Source organism: Panthera tigris, chromosome C1 (genome assembly GCF_018350195.1).
Source record: "Panthera tigris isolate Pti1 chromosome C1, P.tigris_Pti1_mat1.1, whole genome shotgun sequence".
NCBI classification, from domain to species: domain Eukaryota; kingdom Metazoa; phylum Chordata; class Mammalia; order Carnivora; family Felidae; genus Panthera; species Panthera tigris.
Genome location: NC_056667.1, coordinates 166,159,844 through 166,184,971, shown reverse-complemented (window position 1 = coordinate 166,184,971; position 25,128 = coordinate 166,159,844). Strand labels below are relative to the sequence as shown.

The window sequence follows — 25,128 nt, the reverse complement described above, 5'->3', positions numbered from 1 at the left end:
GGTGGAATTGGGCACTAAAGGAGGATTAAGAACCAATCAATAGATAGGGAGAAAACGGAAAGAGAAAAGGAAGAGAATGAAGGTGTGTGTCAGAGGCCAGCAACCTATGACCTGAGGGCCAGGTCCCACTGCTTGCTTTTGTATATAAACTTTCACTGGAACACAGACTCACCCATTTACTCACTATTCATTACTATTTGTCTTCTGTTGCTGCTTTTGTGCTGCAATGGCAGAGTTGAATAATCGTGAGAGTTGATCTGCAAAACTTAAAATATCTGCTATCTGGTCCTTTATACACAAACTTTGCTAAACCCTAGTCTATTCCACTTTCTTCATTTTTCTCACTGAAGTTGAAGAACAGACATAATGTCAAATGGAAGGGAGGATGGGAAGATGAGGTAAAAGAGGGGAGAATGACACAATTTCCAGGGGTTACCAAGCCCAGGGCAATATTGGGGATGTGGATTAGGTGAGGTGAAGTTGGGTCTCTGACATTTGTCTCAAATAAAGGACTTGAGGCTATCAAATGGGTTGCCCATATGGGTGTTGAAATCACATAGGATGATGACAGGTTTGGAGGTGAGCAGAAAGATGGTGTGCCAACACCAAAGTCCTGGAAAACAAACAAGCAAATGTTTGGTAAAGCTTTAGGTGTCAGAAACAAGGAAGGATAAAAGTCAGTATGGCCAGTTCATATGAACTTTCAAGAAAGAGTGGGAGGCCATGGTCTGAAGTTGGAATTGAGGAGCAAGGATGGCAACCCACTCCTAACCCCAAGAGAGTGAGCAGTGATCATTGAGAGTGTTCCCAGGGAGTGATGTCTTGAAGGGAGGAATTTGGGGGCAAGAGGTGGAGGAAGCTTTTAGGACAGTAATTGAAGATAGTAGGAGTTGCTTTCTTCTTTGTTTTTTTTCTTTACTCCTTTTTCCCCCCACTAGGGAATGGGAATTCTGGAATGAAAATAGAACAATAGAATGATTTTAGAGTGAGGTAAACTCTGCGGATTTAGGTCAGAGAAAGGGAACAGAGTAGTACAGGCATGGGAGTAAAGGGAGGAATAGCTGACAGGAGGCTCTCACCTTTGGAAGATGGGCAAGGCCTTAGTGGATACGAAATTTCCGGCTTCCTCAGAGTGCCTTTGGGCCCTGGCATCTACTCACTCTCTAGTCATTGACTCTACCACATGGCTGTTTAAGTCAGAAACCTCAGTCATTTCCATTTTTACCTTCTGCATTTCTCTCCGTTCCTCCTTCATATTCCTCCTGGATTTGCTGCTGTCCAGGAGCAAAGGTTCTCTCCTCCAGTCTAGTCCTACAGACTTGTTTCCCCCTCCAAAATGGGCAAAAAAAAACCTAGTTTTTTCTTATTATACAAGCCATATATGCTAGCTGTAATGTTAATTCAGATGATACAAAAGGCATAATAAAGAATGTAAAGTTATCTCAAATCCAACAGCCTAGGCATTTCTTCTGTTAACATTTTGCTATATGTCTTCATAGACTTCCTTTTCACAGAGATGCATTTTTTTTCTTCATATTTTTATTTAAATTCTAGTTAACATTTAGTGCAGTATTGTTTTCAGGAGTAGAATTTAGTGATCCATCACTTTCATATAACACCCAGTGCTCATCCCAAGTGCCCTCCATAATGCCCATCACCCACTTAGCCTATTCCCCACCCACCTCCCTCCACCAGCCCTCAATTTGCTCACTATCATAAAAAGTGTCTGTTTCCCTCTCTTTATTTCTCCCCCCTTCCCATATGTTCATCTGTTTTGTTTCTTGAGGTCCACATATGGGTGAAGTCATATGGTATTTGTCTTTTTCTGACTGACTCATTTAACTCAGCATAATACACTCTAGTTCCATTCATGTTGTCAATAGCAAGATTTCATTCCTTTTGATGGCTGAGTGATATTCTATTGTATATATATATACCACATCTTTATCCATTCACAGAGATACATTTTCTTAAAATTTAGTGGGACCATATTTCATGTGCTCTCTTAAAAAATATTATTTTCTAATAAAGTATCATGGAAATTTTTTTAAGTTTATTTTGAGAGAGAAAGAGCATAACTGAGGGAGAGGTAGAGAGAGAGGGAAAGAGAAAGAGAATCCCAAGATTCACTGACAGTGTGAAGCCTGACTCGGGGCTCAATCTCACCAACCTTGAGATCACAACCTGAGCCGGAATCAAGAGTCAGAAGCTTGACTGACTGAGCCATCCGGGCACCCCACGTGGAAATTTTTCTATCAATAAATTTTTATCTAAATCATTTTTTAATCCTTAGCATTCTTTTATATGTATTTACTGTGATTTGTTATCCAATTCCCATATTGTTGGATAGGGTTTATATTTATTTGTTACTACATACAACAGTATAATGAACATGCTTGTTGAATGACACTCATAAAACAAAAATCTGATCATTTCCTAATTTCACACTTGAAATTCTTCAGTGGCTCTCTAGTTGATGACCTTCAGGAGTAAATCTATTTGCTTAGCTTGACAAAAGAGGTCATTTGCAATCTGGTTTAGGCCTGTTTCCTCTCCATCCTGATTTCACAGTCAGCCGTGCCCTTGTCACTCTGGTCAGGGGCCCTACCTGGAAACCCTCCAAATGCCTCCATCACAGTGTGTTAGCAATGTGTGTTGACCTGTTGATCTTCCCAGCTGTACTGTACACTCCTTGAAGGGCGGTACTTGATCTTCTGGGAAGAGTTACATGTAGGTACTTAGCACTTGTTTGCATGGAAGACTGAATGATTGCACACATTCTTGTGTATTTGCTCCCTTAGTTCTCGTTCCCCTTCACTATAGATGTTTTAATGGTTATTCTCTTTTCTTTGTCACGGCTTATGTTTTCTGTTGACCTCAAATTCATTCATTCATCTTTTCATTTCAGTTCACAAAAGCTAAGTGAATACTACTATGTGCCAGTTACTGTTATAGGTGCTGAGAAGTACCTATTCACTTATTGTGAATGAGACCTCCTAGACCTTATATTCTAGTGAGGAGACAGATGATAAATAAGGTAAAGAAGTGACATGTATCCTCTATTAGAGAGTGATAAGTGCTAAGAAGACAAAATATGAAGTGGGGAAGGGGGTTTTGAAGAGCCTGTGTGTTGTCAGGGCTGGGGGTGTTGATATTTTAATCAGGATGGGAGGGAGAGCCTGTCTCTTTAAGAAAGGAGGGAGCTAGTCACACAGCATCTGGGGAAGAGCATTCTAGGCTGAGGAAGGAGCCTTTGCAAAGGCTCCCAGGCTGGAACGTGCTGAACATGTTTGAGGAAGAGCAGGGAGGCCAGTGTTCCAGTTTCAGGAAGCACTAGAGGGAGACTAGGTGAGGTGAGAGTGGGGATAGCAAACCAGGTGGCTGTGGCATGGTCAGAATTTTGGTACTTGCCCTGACTGAAAAGGGAAGCTACTGGAGGAAATGATGGTATACTATGACTTGTTTTAACAGGATCTTCCTGGCTACTCTGTTGAAAAGAAGCTCGAGGTGAACCGGTAGGTGGCTACTGTAATAATTCAGACAGAAATTATGATCCGGGCTGAGATGGTGGCAGTGGGAGAAGTAGTACAAGACTGAATTGTGGATTTCTTCTGAAGGTGCTTTGCTCATGGACTAGATATGGGACATGAGAGAAAGAGCAGAATCACAGATAACACCAACATACTAAATCTCTCAAAACATAGAAAAAATAAAAATTCTATTCTGTTTACCTAACAGTTGCTTAGTTTTGCCCTATTGGCCTTATTTCAGGCTCACACTTAACCCATCCTAGCTACATTTAATTAGAATCATCCCAGAGAGAATTCTCTATATTTGAACATTTTTGTGTTTGTTTACACAGTGTTACTATAAATTATGAAGATTCATTTGTGTATGTGTATGTGTGTGTGTAAAGGAGACAGGAATCCGTCTCTTTTAATATGCACATCACGTACAATACCCAAACTCAGTTTTAATATCTGTCATAAAATTTCTTGGACCATAATGCTCTAGTAATAAAATTTCCCTGTGTTTTGCAAGTGCATTTGTTTAACACCTGGATCACTCTTCAGTAAATAAGTCCAGATGACTCTAAATGGATTAATAAATAAAGCAAGTCTGCCTTTTACTCACAAGTTTTCTAGCGAATACATTAATTGCTATAAATGAATAATAAAGTACTTAGGATAATCTAATTGTTTTCTATTTTGATTAAATTATTCAAAACAGTCATGTAGAGTTACAAATCTCAAAATATAGAACAATATTAATAGAGTTACACTAGCATGAATTTTAAAATAATTTGAGTATGATATATTTTAAAATTAATAAGAATGATTTTTATATGGGAAATGTCACTCTTTTTTAATGAAAATGTAAAAACTCTCTTGAAGCCACAGATTGGCCTCTTTGAGCATTGTTAGGTAAGTGGAATTTGCTCCCTTTTGCTTACATTTATGAATCAAAAATTCATCTCTGGAAGGCTGACACTGAAAGTCAGTTTTTATTTCCATGGGATACTGTAGTAATAATACATGGAAGAGCAAAAGACAACCATTTTCTAAGTGTGATGAAATGCTTGCCTCGTTTTTTCCAGGGGATTCTCCAATTTTGGCTTTAACGTTAACAAGTCATTCAGACAGGACTTGGACTCCCAACTGTGTAAATTAAGTGACTTTTTGAAGTTCAGCAGTGAATTGCTTATAAAAATGTATGCAAAATAAAAAATTGTGGAGATACCAGTTACTGAATTGAAATTCCAAGGTGCCCAGCAAAGGCCATCCTGACATGGCAGCAATCTCAGGCATGACTAGCAAATGCCAGGGCTTTTGGCCAATCTGTACTGCTATTTAGCTTCTTAAAGTCTGTTTATAAACAGGTAAAACTGGAAAATGAAAAGGAGTTACATGTGGACATACAATATTGACATTTAAAACTAGTGATTAAGAGTGCAATCTGGCTGTTTGTAGTGAACCTGGGTAAAGGCTAGGTGACCTTGACTAAGTTTCTTAATCTCTCTTTCACTTTCTCTGCACAGTGTATTAAATAGGGATAATGATTGTTGCTACCTGATAGGATTGCTGTGAGATTTAAATGAACAATTTAGTCTAAAACTCTTAGGACAGTTCCTAGCATTGTGTACACTCTCAATAATTGTTAGCTGTTCTTATTGTCTCCGTATATAATAGAACTCTTGAGTTCACATATAAATTCCATTTTAAAAAGATATGCCTGAGTGGCTCAGTTGATTGAGCATCTGACTTCAGCTCAGTTAATGATCTCCTGGTTTGAGTTTGAGCCCTGCCTCAAGCTCTGTGCTGACAGCTCAGAGCCTGGAGCCTGCTTCAGATTCCATGTCTCCCTCTCTCTCTGCCCCTCCCCTGCTCACACTCAGTCTCTCTTTCAAAAATAAATGAACATTAAAATCTTTAAAAAGAGAGAAAGAGAGAGAATGAGACTGCGTTAAGGTGAATAAAGAAAATACTTCTAGGGGAATCTTTACTCTGGCTATTCTTGGTGTACTGTTCTATTTTCATCAATGGGTAATATTCCTGCCAGAAGCCAGGTGGGGAGGATTTCTGAACTGCATGTAAGATTTTCAGCGTGTATGAACCATAAGATCGGTCAATATTAATAACTATATTTGAAAGTTAAGGAGGTGCCCAGAATTACCAGCATTTTTAGTTGTGGTTTCTGCTTGCCCAGTCCCACATTCTTCAAATAGAATCCATTCAACATCCCACAAAAACATGAAAACTGATGGTCTTCCTTTGCTATCGTACTCTACTATCTAACATCATCACTGAGGGTTTCTAGGTTTTGAGAGCACAGATACGTCATCTGGAGCTCACATTGGAAAAGAGCAAAATTTGCACAGGGCAGGGAGTCCAAGGCGCATGGCATATTGATGTGGTGGTTTGAATTTGAGAGTGAGGATGAAAAGGCTAGGGTGAGTGAATACGGTACACTCAGGCATTGGAAAGTTTGGGTGGGAAGTGTTCCCTAGCCTGCCACCAACAGAATGTGGATTGGGTGGAACAAGTGTGGTCTGTAAGAATGTAGTCAGCGAAGATTGGTTTATCCCACAAGGCTTAATTTTAAAGTCATGAGCTCCAGAACTTGAAGAGTATATGCAGAGAAGAGTCATTTATGACAGACTTACATATGCTTCCTTCCAGCCAGGTCAGGTCATCTGAATCAGGTGCTTTTTGCAAGTTTCTTTGCTTATGATGGTAACTCTTTTTTGCAAGATCTGGCTTATTTTCTTACTGACATGTAAAAGGCATTCTTTCTCCTCATTTATTTTTTAAATTCATTTCAATGCTAATTACAGATTTTTCCTGTTTATATGCCATATTATATATTCATCTGCTCACAAATATGTGCCATATTGTGCCCACAAAGGATATGGTATATCAAAGCATAGATGAATCCTTATAAATCCACACTCATCCTTAGGGAAATTACACAAAACACTTTTCTGTTTGAGTAAATCAGGGTCATTATGTGGCTATCCAAACACAACAACATACTGTTTGATATCCATATCCTCTGTATGTGTTCTGAGTCTTTTGTTAAAAGCAGAAATTATTAAATCCTGTTTCAACTTATTATTCTGTAATATTTGCAGTATTCTGTTGATATCTTAAAGTAATTACATAGCCCAAATCCAAAATATATGACCATTCTATAATATCAATAAATATGCCTCCAATAGAATGTGTCACTAATGCACAGTCATTGTTTCTAAAGTGCAAAACAGTACATGGAGCCCCTTAACTGAGGGTTTCTTCTTAAGACTAATTCCAACTTACAAATGTATGTTTTTGAAAAGCATATTATTTAAAACTGTGTCCTCCATTGAGACAGAAGAGAGAGTTTAAGTACTGAGTTTCAGTTTGGGAAGATGAAAAAGTTCTGGAGATGAATGGTAGTGATGGTTGTACAATAGTATGAATGTACTTAATGCTGCTGAACTGTACGGTTTTAAACAGTTAAAATGGTACATTTATGTATATCTTATCACAATAAAATTCTGTTTTAAATTGCCTCCTCTAAACCTAAAGAGCTTTCTAGCATAATTATGGCATTACTTGGTAATTTTAGTTTCCTTGAAATAACTCGATTTTTTTCAATTTTTCAAAAAATTTTTAATGTTTTTATTTATTTTTGTGAGAGAGGGGGAGAGGCAGAGAGGGAGGCACAGAATCCGAAGAAGGCTCCAGGCTCTGAGCTGTCAGCACAGTGCCCGACACGGGGCTAGAATCCATGAACTGTGAGATCGTGACCTGAGCCGAAGTTGAACGCTTAACCGACTGAGCCACGCAGGTGTCCCAAAATAACTCTAAGTCAAATATGAATATGTAAGTAAGGAGCTCAATAACAAAAAATGTTGGTCAAACTCCAATTCACTAAAATATTTAAGTGAACTAGAAGAAAAGCACTAAAGCATCAGCTAGCAGGGATCAGAAGGATGATCTCTTGATTTTATTCCTATCTTGATGACCTTGTAGTTTAATATAATGGTTTTTAGCTTCGCTGAAAAGTTTAGAGATGACTTTTTATTGACTTTAGTCAAAGAAAGAGAAGATTATTCAATAAAGACCATAAACATTAAACTTCTGGTATTTGGAAGTTGTATTAGATTGAATTTCAGGTATTATGTGCAGAATAAAGTGCTTTTATTATGATCACTCCTCTTTTAACTCTATATATTTCCAGCTTAATGGCATAATAATAGTATGACTGGGATTTACCAGCCACAGTTATAAATATGTAACATTCATTTCTAGGTAATATATTACACTGTTCTTTTATGAAGAAGTAGTTGCCCTTGATGTAAAAATGGATATTTGATTTGAATAAATGATTCTGGAATTTATGTGATACTCCCAAGTTATTCTGTCCTCTCATATACTGAAATGCTTTTGTGGGATGTCAGAGTTGGATAAATAATAATTGCCTTCCAGAATCTTCAGTATATATGATGGTTATTTTTAGAACCCAGCTAAAAACCTTTGTGACATAAACTCTTTAATATTTTCCATACCTATTGCCCTAGCCATGATTTATTGAAAGCTGTGTATCCTAATAGCAAACTGGGCTTCCTTCTTAAAATACTAACCGAAAACTCTCTTCATGTATATAAATGGTGATCCAGTTAGCAAGTTCTTCTTAATGAAATCTGAATGATTTCATTTCTTACAGAGTTCAGCCATACAATTCAAAATTTACAAATATTGTTTCAATTTGCTGAAAAAGGAAAAGAGCACATAAGTTCTTGTGATTAGAATCATCTTAAAACCATAGCACTGGTAGGGATTTTACACTCTAATTTCCAACTGGACTGTAAAGAAGCCAAAAGTCTTCACTCACAGTCCTGGCTAAATGGACACAGGTAGTGAGGTGAGTATGAATTTTGCCCCCAGAAAATCAGTTGTGCAAAAAAATGAAACGAAATAAATAAAATAAAATAAAATAAAATAGCATACATGTTTATTTTCATAAACAAAATTAAATCTGACTTCAAGGTAGGGGAACATTTCATCTCAATGAATCGGGAATTCCCCCACCCTGAGAGCCATTTGAAAGTACTCAATTCTTACACCAACTGGAACAGTAGGGGATGGGAATGCTGCTTTGGTCTGGTTCTCACAGGTCCTCGCTGTGACCCTCCTGTCTGTGCCTATGCTAAGCTTCAACATTGCCCTTTGAATATTTCTGTCCACATTTTCTTCTTCACAGGGCTAGGATTAGGACCTCTAGATGGTCCCAACACTGAGAATATTACAATTCAAAATGAAATTTATGATATTGAGTTCCATTGGATTTCAGGTATTACATGCACAAGATGTATACTAAGATAAAAACAACTTCTTCCTATGGTTTTTTAAATGCAGCCTTCTTGAAAAGTTCATCACAGCCAAACTTATTTGGAAGGAGGGCCCTGATATAGTGAGTGCCCAAAGCACATGCTTCATCTACCTAGTAGATGGTCCAGTGCTGCTGATTCAAGCTTATTGAAAAGTAGTCTAGAGGCCCCTGTGTATGAGAATACTTCTAAATGAGTCAGCATTTTTTTCATCCAGCCTGAAAATTCTTTCCTAGCCACTTCATCAGGACATATTTTTTGACTTGTGTTTTCAAACAGTGTCAGTATAAGTGTAGAATTGATCAAACTTTCTCAACAGTCCTTCTCTGGAAAGTGAGTTGGTCAGACACCCAGATGAAATGAGAGGTGACAATGCATCAAAAATTTCTCAGGATAGTCCCAGTTTGTATGTATTGTCCCACCATATTTTTTTCTCTTTTAATAGATTTAGTAAGATATAATTTATATACCATCAAAATTCACCCATGTAAAGTGTTCAATACCGTGGTTTTTAGTATATTCACAGGTTTATGCAACCATTATCACAGTCAATCTTAGGACATTTTTATAACCTCAAAAAAACCCCACCCTATACCCTTTAGCTACCACCTCTGTTCCCCATATGTCTGTCCTCCCCATACCACCTCCAGCCTTAGGGAAACACTAATCTATTTACTGCTTCTATATACTTCCCTACTCTGAACTTTAATATAAATGGAATCATACAGTAGTCTTTTGTGTTTGGCTTCTTTCACTTATCATGTTTTCCTGGTTCATGCATGTTATACCCTGTATGAGCACTTCATTCCTTTTTATGACCAAATATTATTCCATTGTATAGATCTATCACTTTTGTTTATCCATCCATATATTAATTGACATTTGAGTGCTTCCTTCTATTGGTTATTATGAATAATGCTGCTATAAACATTCATGTACATGTTTCTGTGTAGATCTATGTTTTCACTTCTCTTGGGTATATACCTAAGAGTGGAATTGCTGGGCCATATGGTAACTCTATATTTAATCACTGGGGGAACTGCCAGACTCCTGTCCAAAGTAGCTGCCCCACTTTACAAGTATACCAGCAATATGTGAGTGTTCCAGTTCTCCATATCCTTGCCAACACTTAATGTTATTTGGCTTTTTAATTCTGGCCCTACTAGTGGGTGTGAAGATGTATCACTTGGTGGTTTGGATTTGCATTTCTCTGATGAGTAATGATGTCAACATTTTTTTCATGTGCTTGGTAACTATTTGTATATTTTCCTTGGAGAAATGTCTATTCACATCTTTTGCCCATTTTTAAATTGAGATTTTTGTCTTCTTTATTATTGAGTTGTAAGTGTTCTTTACATGTTCTAGATACAGGTTCCTTACCAGATACATGATTTGTAAATATTTTCTCTCATTCTATGGATTATTCTTTCACGTTGTTAATGGTATCTTTTGAAGCACAACTAAAATTTTTTTGATGAAGTCCAGTGTATCAATTTTTTTTCTTTTGTTGTTCATGCTTTTGGTCTCATAACTAAGAATCCTTCACCAAATCCGAGATCATGAGGATTTACCCCTATGTTTTCTTTTAGTAGTTTTTTGGTGTTAACTCTTACATTTAGGTCTTTGGTCCATTTTGTGTTAATTTTTACATGTGATGTAAGCTGGCATTATTAATCTTGCTTCCTTTCACTCTCAAAATGCTGGATGATAAATGATATGGTCACTCTAGTTAGAGATGAAATAAATGAAATAGATTAAAGCTCCCTGACCTATGATAATTAACGACGTATAAAAGCAAGAATCATATGGCCCTAAGGGCATATAGAGAAGATAATTTCCAAAAAAAAAAAAAAGATAGAATGAGTCAAAGGCTAAGAAGATTGAGCAAAGCTCACAGATGTCTCCTTTCAAAAGTCTACAACTGCTGGTCTTTAAAACCCTGAAGTCCAATTCCTTTTCGATTCCTAGAATATTTTATTCGATTCCTCCTTTTTAAAACAGTGTGGCTCTATGCCATCATGGTCAGTAGTGTGCCTATTAACTTTAAAATATCAACTCATGGGCAATTTTGTATTTTCTCTTAAAAATGTAAATACATATTTTACAAGTGAATTTCAAAACTTGCTGAAATTAGTAACTAATATTTGCACAGCTACTTTGGTGATGTAAATCTAGGGTTTAAAATAAAAAGTAATGCAGCTAAGTTGAGGGCTATTCCAAATTCTCCGTAGTCTGACAACAGACTTGTCATCTCTTTACCTGTCCTAAGGATACCAATTTAATTATCCTAATTGTTTAAATCCTTTTAAGTAAAGTACAGTAGTGAACGTTAGAATTGATAAAAGATCTATGAGTCAGTTATCAGTTCAACTTAAGTTATGAGTTGACAACACACAGTGTAAACTACTATGTAGAATTTAATAATAATGAATTTGGATCTTCAAGACATATTTTCTCATTTATCTCTCTTAACAACAATTGGATATTTCTTAATCTGTGAATATAGTACTAAAATAGATAAACTTCTGGGACACCTGGATGGCTTAGTCAGTTGAGTGTCCAGCTCTTGATTTTGGCTCAGGTCCTGATCTCGTCATTGGTGGGATTAAGCCCCAAGTCAGGCTCTGTGCTGGCAGCAGGGAACCTGCTTGGGATTCTCTCTCTCTCTCTCTCTCTCTCTCTCTCTCTCTCTCTCTCTCTGCCCCTCCACTGCTCATGCACACACACACTCTCTCTCTCTCAAAAGATAGACATGTAAAAACATAAATAACATAAATAAATAAATCATCACTCATCAGCAACTCAGTCAGTTAGGTGTCTGACTTCAGTTCTGGTCATTGTCTCATGGTTCATGAGTTCAAGCCCTCCATCAGGCTTCATGCTGTCACCACATCCTCTGTCTCCCTCCGCAGCCTGTGCTCTCTTTCTCTGAAAAATTAAACAAACATTAAAAAAATTTTAAAACATAAATAAAATAAAATAGGTAAACTATATTTGAGTGTAAATGAGTCCACTAATCATTGTGTTGATATTTTTAGCCTTCATATATATTTGGACCACTGGATGCTTTGACTTTGCTCTTATAAGAAAAAAGACCATGTGTTTTTATTTTTGCCTCCACAAGCTTGGGTTATTTGAGGATTCAGTATATAGAATTCTTTTCCTGCCTTTTGGCATCTTATTATCCAAAGATTAATATTCCAGTCAGACAAAAACTGGTTTCTTCATATTTGTTTGGTGTTGTCCCTTGGGGCTGAAAGAGATGTAACAACCAAATATCTATTTACCAAAACAGGCAGTTATTGTTTTGTTGGTTCTGTCAATCTTTTTGTACCTGTGATTATTTCATAAAAAGTATTTTGAATGATGTTACATGCCTATCAATTTCAGAAACAGCTCTGTGGAGCAGAACACAAATGGAAAAAACTTAGCCAGTGAAACTCTGGATTGTTTTTGTTAGTTAATAAGCTCTGAGAACTTTGAAATTGTAAAGTGCTTTTAAATTAGTCGTGAATCATCTCTGTATCAGAAGTTATTCATTATTGTATTATTGTATCCATTTTCAAAATGAGTCCATTCATTTGGTCATATCAGACAACCAGTAGGGAGGGAAAATCATAGTTCACATTTCCCTATTGCTCATATACTTAGGGGACAGTGTTACAGATATCAGGACATGGCGGGGATATTCTTCCTCTTCCTCATGCAGTCATTCAGTGTCCTAGCTAATGCAAATAAGTGACCTGTAAAAGGAGTATGCAGGGTAGGTGGGATGAGAGTCACTACAGAGGTGAGCCTCCCTTCCTTATGGCAGTTTGTGTCATCCTGTGGGGGTTCCTTGGCAGAAACAAGGTTAGAAACTATTGCTCTTGGGATAGTCCAATAAATATAGACCAAGTAGCACAGATCTCCTGAAAAATATGGAAAACTTGTGCCTGACTAGAGGTGTTCCAAGTCAATGCTACTCAAACTTAAAAAGGCAAGTTTTGGTTCAGGACTCTCGTGGAGAGTCCAGTACTGCAGAACACTGTGTTTTCTGACAAGCTCACAGAGAATGGGATGCTTCTGGTGCAGGAACCACGCTGAGTAACCAGGACTGTGTGGTTCAGGCTTGCCATGGGCCCCTCAGGGTACAGGAGTCAGAAGGTGAAAGAACACGGGTGAAGGCAGGTACTTGCTCCTGTGAACAGAAGGGGCAAGGAGGAAACTCCAGTGTGCACAGAGGGAGAGGCACTAAAGATGGAAGACTGATAAACACTGAATCCCTGGAAAATCTTCAAAGATGAGAGCAGACTTGTTTTAATTGAGAGAAGATCTCTTAGAAGGTTTCCAGTGCTCACAGAGGTAGATGAGAAAGATGATTTATGCAGCGGCATGAAAGACAAGTTCAGCAAAACTTTTTGAATGACATGTAGGAAAGAATTTAATGTATCAAATTGCAGTAATGTCATGTATGGAAAAGCACTTTGTGAAACAAAGCTCTACTCAAATATAGGACACTGGCATTAATACTAATAGCCTTAGTCAAGCCAGTAGGCATGGCACTGGGGGTCAGATCAAGGTTATCACCAAGGGTACTGAGGAAAGGAGATTGGAGAAGTGGGGCCAGAGAATGGACCACTGGCTTTAAGGTCATGAATGGAGGAGAGGAAATGGATGAATGTGATGACATGATCTCTTGCTTAGGGAAGAACTGAAACCAGGGAGTTTAAGGAACCTTAAATTTCCCTTGGACCTGATCCTTCATTTTATGGATGAACAAACTGAGGTCCAGAAAAACTAAATTATGTGCACAAAGTCACTCAGCAAGTAGGGTACAGAGTAGTGTCTTCCTTTAGGACTGCCAGATTTAGCCTATAAGGAGACAGGATGCCCAGTTAAATTTGAATTTCAGTTTAAAAATAATTTTTAGTATAAAAATGTCCAATGAATACCTCTAGTCAAGCAAAATATTTGTGACATACTAAAAAACTTATTTATTGTTGATCTGAAATTCACATCTACTGGACATCCTATATTGTTTCTGGAAACACTAGATTCATTGGCAATCCAGTACTTTTTGGTAAATAGAGATATAGGAAAGATGAAGAAGATACATCGACCTTGTATTTAGAATATAAGATCCATTAGGGCATACATTTCTATGTATTTATTATCTGGAGATTCTCCAGAATCTAGGTCTGTGAATAGCACTCAGTAAATATTTATTGTACGTGTGAATGAAGGTATGGTAATGCTAAAAATATTGTGCCAAGTAGGATGCCTAACATACAAAAGAACAGAACTAAGATATAGTATTTGTTCATAAACATATTCTATGTGTCTGATATTTTTTCAGCAGAACATTCTTGAGCAAATTTCTCAAGAATGTTCGCTATGGAAAATAAAGTACAAAGAAAAGATAAGACTTTGAAAATGAATTTTTGAGTCATATTAGAGCTTGAAAATTCTGTATTGCTAGTTTACTTGAATTTTCAAGAGTAATTCTGAGGATTTTAACTGATTAATAATTCAGGATTGAAGTATGGCATGTAGCACAAATTGATGTGGTTTGGAATATATTTCTGAAAAAATAAACACTCCAGAGCTCATTTTTCATCAAAGGGAAATAGGACAGAGGAGCTGATTGCTGGAACCTGGCCACAGCTTCCCTGCAAGCAAGGTGGGTGCAGGTGGAGTTTATCAGTCCTCTTCATCTAGATCTAAATCAGTGCTGAGGGAACTGATTGGGTTCATCCCTATTTAAGCACCTCTGATATGGCCACAATCTTGTTGGATTTCTTAACTGACACTTGGGGTAGAAAAGGATTTGATGAAGCACAAGAATAACTGTCACTTGTTAAGGATTTACTGTGAGCAAGCATGCATCCAGCAGGAACCCATTTAACCTTGCAAGGAAGGTATTATGATCCCCATTTTTCAGATGAGAAAATTGAGGCATACAAAGATGAAGTAACTTAACACAATAAGTGGTAAAAATGGTTAAAAACAAAACAAAACAAAACAAACCCAAAAACCCTTTCCATTGGGCAACAATGCAAATCAGCTTATTCTAAGAATACCAGAATCCTGCAAAATATATTGCCTTGTTTTACCAAAATAATCATCATGGAAAATAATTACAAGTAGATCATATTACCATGAATCAAACTTTGGCTTTGCATGAACTTAATAAACATCCTCTAACCAAAGTAAGTCATCAGTCCAGTGATTTAGTTCTAGTCTCATATTTTCTCTCACCCTCTGCCTTCATCAGGAGGGCGATGCACCACGTCTGCATTTTCTCATTGTGCAGTTATCATTGTGCTGGGGTCTATCTGTTGGTGTCTGGGCAGGCAGCAGATGGTACATTCAAGCAGGTAATTGAGGAGAGCTTAATGAAGGCGATATTTTCAAAAGTGTGGACAGGGTTAAGAGAACAAATGGGAGAGAGAGAAGGGCCAGGAACTAGCAACAGCTGGAATGAATTACTGTCCCTTGACCCTGAAACAATGAGAGAAGAGAGCCGTTGCCAGAAGCCAGAGACAGGTGCAGCACAGCAGAGGGACAACCAGCAGGCAAGGAGCTGCTATCTTCTAGGAAGGGTGCAGCCAGTTTGTTGCCACCAGAAAGAAGTAAATCCAAACAAAGTCTAGGGTGAAAATGACATACACAAATGCCTGCCTTCCCTCTCTTCTTGTAGTCTAGTCTCTTACTGGTAGCCAACATGAACTAGCTGAATTCAAACGGAAGCCAGAGGACAAGGGAACCACTGATCTAGTCCACAAGGTCAGTCTCCCCAGGGCACAGAGCAGGGTGGAGAATGGGACATATATGGCTCTGGAAGGGCAGATGGAAAATATCCGTTGCATAGTGCTTTACTGCCATGGTTGCATAGCCTAATAAGCCTACTTTCCCTTCTCTTGCACTCTTCTTTTCCACATTCCTTTTGTCTTCCAAGTTCTCTCTCTGGCAGATGTCTCCTCTTTGCTCTGCATGGAGGGCTGCTGGTCTACCTCTTGAATTTAAGTGATGTTACCCTGGTGTTGGGCCCCATTTTTATGGGGCTCCTAGTGCTTCCCAACTCCATCTCCAGGTCCACTGAGGAACACACACTCTGGGGCAGATCTCCCTGGTCATCTGATTCCTTGGTTCTCTGATTTGACTAGGGAAGCTTCTCTTCCTTGTTACACCATTGGCAGTCTGTCTCCAGATACTCCAGAGCGTTGAGTTCTAAAGGCATTTCCTTCAAATGGCTACCTTCCTAGGAAATTAAGTAGCCTCTGTCTTTACACAGTGCCTGATTTCCTATGGCATTTCTGCCTCCTGGAGCAGCCAAGTCCCTAGTATTTATTACCCAGTAGAAACCACAACTCATGTGGCACAGCCTGGAAGCACTGCAACTGAAATAACATAGTCTAACAACAGGAGAGGGTTTTTTTCTTCTTCCTCTTCTTTTTTGTTTGTTTTTACTTATGTTCCTAGAATATTAAGAAAAGGATACATGAAACAGTATTCAGGAAATTCCCTTTCCCTTCCCTTCATCAGTTTTCTCACCCTCTCTCAGTTCCTTCAGCATCTTTTCTCTGGAGTCTCCCCGGCACCTCCCCCACCTCTAACCCACCTGTCTCCCTTCTTCCTCCTCTTTCCCATTTCTTTCATTTCTAGACCACAGAAGTCCCAGAGAACTTGCCTGGCAACAGAACCTGACTCTGAGGTAGAGAAGGGAAAGAAACTGAGCTGGTAGAGGTGAGACCCTTCTCAGTAGATAGAAGATGAGAAAGGCTGGGTGCATTTCTGCCTGAATAATGTATCCTTGCCAGTGTGAGGATCATGATGGAGTGAGAACAGCAGCACTGAAAGGTATCAAAAGACTTTTAAACTTTAAACAACTTGATAGTTATGGCATATGAATTACAGTCTCATAACCAAAGTCATTTTCCATCTGTAATTATTACAGTGGCTGCCATTCAGTGAGTGCTTGCCCCGTGCCAAGCGTTTTACCAAGGATTTTAATATATTTATCTCTAAAGTTCGAACCAAATCTATAACATATTGGTGCCAGCTTCCCTTTGCAAATGAAGAAATTGAAATGCAGAGCCATGATTTGAACAAATTGTGACTCTAAAGCACATCCCTTTTCATTAACAATAGCACTAGTACAGTAGCTCCCAACAGATGAACAAATACTGTCACCAGTCCTTGTGCTATCATGCATGCAGCGTTTTTAATCTTCACATCAACCCAGTGAGGTAGTAGGGTTGTTAGCACCACTCTATGGATGAGAGTCAGAGACATGAAGGCACCCTGTTGGCCACACAGCTAGTACTCTTGAGAGTCACACGTGAACCCAGGTCTGTTGGACTCCAGATGCGTTCTCTTAATGACTGACCTGTACTCCAAAGATGTCTGCTTTATAATATTATATACGAGGGACAGAGTGGTGTTATTAATATAGTAGCTTGTTAGTTATTAATTTCTAGGATAACTCTGTGTGGGTGGAGGCAGGTATTTCTAAGAGTTGAGAACCAACGTGACAGGACCTGCTGTGATATGGGTTGCAGCAGGTGCAGGTCAGCTGGTGAATGCTAGGGTGGGGCAACATACTCCATGCCAGCATTTTGAAATAGAGAAATTTGGGGTTCATGAGTGAGTCAAGACAATGACAAACAGCAACTGACCCTGTGAAACAGAAACCAAAGAATAGATTACAATACACAGGTCCCTCCACTTGATGTTTACTAGTTAGCCCATTTCTTGAACAGCAATCCAATAATAATCATCATGTCTCAGGGGAGTCTCCCCTATAGTTCAGGTCATTTCCTTCATGACTGGCTGTATGACTGTGATAGTTTTTTTTTTAATATTATTTATTTATTTTCATCTAAATGTTTTTAAAGTCTCGTATAGTTAACATACAGTTTTATATTAGTTTCAGGTGTACAATATAGTGATTCCACAATTCTATATATTCTGTGCTCATCAAGATAAGTGTACTCTTTATTTTGTGTGTACATATATTTGTGTATATGTGTGTGTATGTGTGTGTGTGTACACACACTTCATCTTCTTTATTCATTTATTTCTTCATGGACACTTGGGATGCTTCCATAATTTGGCTATTGTAAATAATGCTGCAATAAATACAGCGGTGCAAATACCTTTTTGAATCAGTGTTTTCATATTATTTGGGTAAATACCCAGTAGTTGACTGTGATAGTTGTATGGAAGACGAGTCCTGATACTGAAATTAGTCTATAAATTCTGAAATGAATAAAATATGGAGATGTATTGATAAAACAATACAAGTGTTGGCTTAACTAGTCAGTTGCCTCATGAGAGAATTAGAAAAAACAAAAAGTAGTTGTCAGAAGCCCACTCATGAACTGTTACATAGACTTCAGGTAATTTTCTAAGGTGTATATTTTTAAATAAAATTTTAGTTCTGTTAGATGAAAACCATCAACTTTTAGCAGATTAAGATAATTTTTAATGTTTAAATATAATATTTGTTGGGTGATTTCTACGATGATTTCATGGAGTGTTTTAGGGGAAGGCAAGTTTAGGGGTCTGTGGTTTTGGGATCAAGGAAAGTTGTCATAAATCATACAGTTAAAACATTGACCTCTCTCCCAGCCTATCATTCACCTTCCTTACCTTCTGTTTCTCCTACTGTCAAATTTTACCCTGAAGAAGTTAAGACTCAGAGACACAAGTGTATAAAAGAGCACTTAATAAGACCCAAATCCTGAGGCCAGTTTCTTCCCCCAGGCCAATTTCTAATGTAAATCCTTCCTTTTCCAGGTTTTGGTGTCTTTTTTTTTTTTTTTTAATTTCTATCTCATCTGAGGCATTGTGCCAAGCACTCAGAGTATACAGACCATGAAGTACTCCAGAAGCTCACAGGCAATTTTCTCTTGAAAAGTGGCTCCCAATGCAAACTGGTGCAGCTGCTGTGAACAGTATGGAGGTTCCTCAAAAAGTTAAAAACAGAACTACCCTACAATCCAGCAATCGCACTACTAGGCATTTACCCAGAGAATGCAGAAACACTAATTCGAAGGATTACATGCACCAGAGTGTTTACAGCAGCATTATCTACAATAGCCAAATTATGGAAAGAGCCAAAGTGTCCATCAACTGATGAACAGATAAAGAAGATATGGGAGATAGACATAGACATAGATATAGATATAGATATAGATATAGATATAGATTAGATATATAGATATATGATGGAATATTTTTCAGCCATAAAAAGAATGAAATATTGCCATTTGTGATGACATTGGTGGAGCTAGAGAGTATTATGCCAAGCAAAATAAGTCAAAGACAAATATATGATTTCATTCATATGTGGAATTTAAGAAACAAAACAAATGAGCAAAGGGAAAAAAAGAGAGCAGCAATCCAAAAAACAGACTTTTAACTATAGAGAACAAACTGAGGGTTGCTGGAAGGGAGGTGGGAAGAGGGGTGGGTGAAATAGGTGATGGGAACTGAGGAGTGAACTTGTGATGAGCACCAGGTGTTGTATGGAAGTGTTGAATCACTACGTCGTATACCTGAAACTAATACTACACTGTATGTCAACTGGAATTTAAATAAAAACTTAAAAGAAAAGTGGTTCCAACACCATACCTCACTGATACTGTGGCTGCTGGTGAAAAATTCAGATCCTCCTCCTGGAGGAGGCTAGTGGAAACCAGGAGGAGATCCTCCTCCGGGAGGAAGCCTGTGGAAACCAAACCTCAGTACCTGGGCAGGTACAGGGAGGCCTGTCTTCCTAGAGCCATTGAGGGGAACCCCAACATGAACAGAACTGATGGTAACATGATGAGATGATAGGAGCAGTGGTGCAGAAAGGGAAGGGAATGTGAAGAAGGGCTGGCCTCGACACCTTTCTGATTATTAGAAGGCTGCAAGGCACAGCCTCCTGCTGGCCTTTGATGCCAACTAAAGTAGAACATTATACATGCTGATGCTGTGTGTGGTTCATCCTATTTATCTACTTTTGGTTTGGAATCTACTAACGCCTTCTGGGCTGGCTAAGTTGGTAGAGCATCTGACTCTTGATCCCATGGTTGGGAATCTACTAGACCTATTTCTTGCTAAATATAGTTTGCTATTGAAAAACATGTAATGTTTAGCATCAGAGGATGAAATTAAGTGTTAGCTCTATATAGGCTAAGCCTAGCACTTTAAATTGACTCATTTGTAGGTAGTATAAAATGGTGCTGTCCATACAGTCAAGATGATTGCAGTTACTACGCTCGCATTATATAGTCCATGAATGCGTACTGACTTCCATTTCTCCTTTTGCAAGATTATATAACATTGCACTCTTAATTAGGAGGGTGATGATGCTGATACCAAGGAATTCAATGCAATGAACTTTTTATTATTAGAGATAAAAATTAATCCTCAATTCCTTTGGCCTTTTAATTGTTTAACTGTGGAATCAGTCAAATGTGGAGGCTGAAGAAGCACCGAGGGATAATGTAATTGCAACTCTTCAAACAATTGTATCTGTCTGGAGAATGAAGATTGATGATCTGGAAAATAGATCTCATTGTTTCAGTAGTAGAATTATGGGTTTTGCCAGTGGCTATTAAGAGAGATTCTCTGGGAAACTTTTTACCAAAAGAAAAAAAAAATGATACTTGTGAGATGAAGGAAATTTAATTCAGACACTTTTCATTAAGAAAGGCCAGAAACTCTAATTCCCAAGTTCATAGTTGACGAGAGGCCCCAGAGCAGTAATTATCCATTTTTCAAGTTTCCTGATAGAAAGCTCTTCAATTAGATATAGACAAGGGGAAAATTATGGTAAAAGGAAGGGTAGTTTGTCCTTTCTAAAGAGCACTAGGAAAATAGAGACTATATAACAATGTTAAGAGATAATTATATTAAATGAGTTAAGCACTTTGAATTATCTTAAAAGATGTTAAATTACTTTCGGTATTGCTATTTCACTTAAAGTGCGTAAAATTTTAACTCTGAAAATAAACTTGCATTCAGTATTCATTTATGTTCCCTAAATTCTCAGAAAGGATGGGTTGCCTTGGGCATCCTTGGATATCCCTTGGGGAAATAGGTTATTCTGTGGATGAACTAGGTAGTGTTTTTTGTTCAAAGTGCCAGTGAATATTTGAAATGTTGATTCAGTATATTTGTCATGCTGTTAGAAAGATTGATTAGTTGTCTCACTTGTTGATTCTAATGTTACTTGACAAGCATCATTTGCATGGCCATTTGTGTTTTCTACCTTCCTTATTCATATATGAGGTAGAAATGGGTGTAAATGATTGACTTGATAGGAGGCTATGGGCTATCATGGATTAATATAAGTCAGAGGAAATGCCTCCCTCTTTGTTCAACCACATAATGGTAGTTCATGAATATTTTATTTTACCATTTTAAAGTGGAGGAAGCTTAGAAGGTGAGTTGAAGTGACCTCAGTCCCTTTCATTTTATTTATAATGTAGTGTTTCTTGTTACTTGCTGCTAAGCAGAGAGTGAAGATGTAACTGTTTACCTCAACAGGGTAAATGGAAGCAGCTCTACAGCCATGGTCCACCACCAAGCTGAACTCTGAGTATGTATCTGTCCAGGAATTACTTCTAATCTGAGCACAGAGATGATACAGAACATATATTTAGAATGAAATAGTCACTGGCCTTTTGCATGATTTTATTTTATTAATGGAGACTTCTACTAGCAGGCAGTAAATGTAGAAGGGAGGTTTTAGAAACCGAGAACTTGAGAAACACATTATATGTGCTTATTATTATTTTTAGGTTGGAAGGGCTGTGTTTTAGAAATGTGAAAAAGTTCTTCTTTCTTATATCTATAACATTTTTTAAAAGAAATACTACTTTATTTTAAAGTTTTTTTTTATTCACAAACATTTCATTTATATCCCTAAAAGATAAGGGATTTTTAAAATACATAAACACAATACCATGATGCCTGAAAAAGTGAAGAATCCCCTTAACATGTTCCAATATGCAGTCAGTATTCAAATCTCCCATAAGCAAAGTTGTACATTTTTTTTCAAATCAGGATCCCATCTATAACATTTCTTATTTTAAAGCTAAAAATAAGACAGTGTTGTATGAGAATAGCACTAAAGGATGATGAAGTTGGGGAAACAAGAGGATTGAAAACAGATAAAAACAAACAAACAAAACTTAGGCCTTGACACGGTTTGTTCAGGATGTTCAAGATAAAGTAGCCACATTTTTAAAAGAGATGAACATTAATGTTCTCTAATGGTAAAGTAATAAATGTGGTTTCTTTGTAAACCATTTCAAAATTAAAGACATGAAAAGACAAGGAGAAATTAACCCCAACAGCTGCTGCCACCATGCTTCTCTACCAGTCACAGGTAGCCCAACTGGTGCCTCCCATCTTAATTCTGTGTGTGGCTGTGGAGGACATTTTTGTAAAGCAAAAATGTGATGCTTTTATACCTACCATCTGGAAGGTACTTTTTGTCCCACTTAATTATTTGTCATTATTTGTTTGCACTGTAAGTCATTAAAAGACATTCAAGGGGTGTGGGTGGCTCAGTTAGTTGAGCGCTTGAGCGTCCGACTTCAGCTTAGGTCATGATCTCCCAGTTCATGGGTTTGAACGCCACGTTAGGCTCTGTGGTGACAGCTCAGAGCCTGGATCCTGCTTCAGATTCTGTGTCTCCCTCTCTCTCTCTCTCTCTCTCTCTGCCCCTCCCCTGCTTGCGCTCTTTCTGTCTCTCAAAAATAAATTAATGCTAAAAAAAATTTTTTTTAAGACATTCAAAAAGAAAGAATGAGAGAGAAGGAAGCTGAGATTCTGTATACAGCCTGCTTTTCCACCAACAAGATGCTCCCCACTACAGTGGGGATGACTGTCCTTCCTGATTAGGATCTTTTAGCCTACAGTATAAGAATATGAATTGTTTTAGCCTACAGCGTAGGAATATGATCTCAGCTATGAACTTCCAAGATCCAAAATATTGATTCTACCTCATTGGGCAGTGGAGTTAATAACAGTAATGATACAAAAAAATAAGTAATAGGATTGGGGACCTCTACCAAATAGGGGGAAGGGTAGTGTTTGCTTCTCGCGTTGAGGAGGAATAAAAATTCAGTGAAATTATCACAAACCCGAGGGTTAAGAAGGTTATATATCTGTGCCATATATCAGTCTAAAGTCTAGTGAATAGATCTCTTCAGAGTTAAACCACAGTGAGAAGGCACAAAGCCTTCAGGCTTTTAGGAAACTATTCTGAGATTTGGAATCAGAACATAAGACATCAGAAGTAAGATATCAAAGAGCTCACTTTTTAAAATAAAAGGGGGTTACTTTGTAGTTACAACAAGAACAGTAGGAAATAGAAAGAAACCCAGAGAAGGACACATAGATCCAGCAAATCATGTCAGTTCTGCACATGGAGATGGGAGCCAGGGGGTAGCATCAAGTAAAATGGGCAGGAATTCAAAAATTGTGTTCTGAACTTGCTTAAAGGGAGTAGGGTCACAAAAGGGGGAAGAGGGTGGGGAAATGGATACTGTAATAAGTAGAGTCAGGTCCTGCTGATGCAGGAAAAATGTGTCAGAAAGAACTGTTCTGCTGTCATTTAAGTATTAAAAGTCACAGGAGCCTTGGCATAATGTCTTCCTCCGTTTGACTCTGTCACATGCATATATATCCTTTCATAGCATCACAGGTGAAAGGTGACTAGTTGAGGACAGCATTTGAATATTACTGCTTTGTCTGGCCAGATACTGTCTTATAACAGTTTATGTACAGTCCTATTTTAATGGCTCCAAAGTGAATATGAATATGCCATGGGTATTTAATAATTTTTTATTATTTGACATTTATACTACAGTAAGGTTTTTGCTAATATAAATTATGCTACATCAAATAACCTCGTAGGCAAGTCTTTGTGTGTCATTAGTTGTTTCCTTTGAGTAATTGCTGTAACTTGAGTACAGAGGCTTAGAAATTGCCCATTTCAGACTGTCGCTACTGCTCGCCAAACTTCCTTCCATAGAGTTTGTACCAGTGCACACAACCATCAACCGTGAAACATCAACCATTTCCCACATTCAAGGATGAGACTCCTAGCACATCATCATTTTATAAACCTCTGAATTGTGTTTTTCTAATAGTGCAGATGATGTCAATTAAGTCATAGGAACTCTTCTTCCTGGTACTCATTGAGATCAAAGGTGTGCAATTTTAAAATACCCTGGTGGAAGTTAGAGCAAAACACAGAATATAGTGATCCAGAGTGCCTGGGTGGCTCAGTTGGTTGAGCATCTGACTTCAGCTCAGGTCATGATCTCATGGTTCATGAATACAAGCCCCATGTCTGGCTCTGTGCTGACAGCTCAGAGCCTGGAGCCTCCTTCAGATTCTGTGTCTCCCTCTCTCTCTCTGCCCCTCCCTGACTCACGCTCTGTCTCTTTCTTTCTCTCTCTAAAAAATAAACATTAAATTTTTTTTAAAAAAAGAATATGGTGATCAAAGAATATTTAAGCTATACAGAGTGATCATACTCATTATTTTATTAGCCAGGTGTTCTAATCTATTTCTCTAACCACAGTCTAACATATTTCTATCTTTAATCCTTCTAATTGTATAATCACTCAAAAGGAAACTAATAATTCTTTCTTTCTCAAAAACTAGAAAAGTCAGGTAAAGAACATAAGAATATAAGGTCCCTGAACAACTCAGTAATATTACTATAGTTTTAAAAGAGAATCCAGGGGTGTCTGCGTGGCTCAGTCAGTTAGGCGTCCGACTTCGGTTCAGGTCATGATCTCACAGCTCATGAGTTCGAGCCCCATGTCGGGTTCTGTGCTGACAGCTCAGAGCCTGAAGCCTGCTTCTCATTCTGTGTCTCCCTCTCTCTCTGCTCCTCCCCTGCTTGTGCTCTTTCTCTGTCTCTCAAAAATGAATAAATGTAAAAAAAAAATTTTTTTAAAGAGAATCCGAAACAGAATCCACATTTGAAATTTATTGCTATATTTAAGAAGGTATGACACACTGTTTGCACATATTACTTGATATGGAAAAAATATATTAAAAAGTAGAAAATGCTGTCCTCTGTTATTGACCTAAATAAATGCATTATTTTTTTAAGTTTATTTATTTATTGTAAGACAGAGAGACAGAATCTGAAACAGGCTCCCAGCTCTGAGCTGTTAGCACAGAGCCCAATGCGGGGTTCAAACCCACAAACTGAAATCATGACCTGAGCCAAAGTTGGACGTTTAACCAAT

General features: G+C 37.9%; 1 protein-coding gene across 7 annotated transcripts in view; it reads left to right on the top strand.

The window, feature by feature from the left end:
* Positions 1 to 25,128, top strand: part of ZNF385B (zinc finger protein 385B) — a 445,637-nt gene that overhangs the window by 193,340 nt on the left and 227,169 nt on the right. Inside the window, exon 2 of one of the 7 annotated variants that reach the window (XM_042994816.1) lies at positions 21,398 to 21,449. The exons of the other annotated variants lie outside the window; for them this stretch is intronic. The gene's annotated coding sequence lies outside the window, so the exon portion shown is untranslated. The remainder of the gene's footprint in view (positions 1 to 21,397; positions 21,450 to 25,128) is intronic. 7 annotated transcript variants of the gene reach the window in all.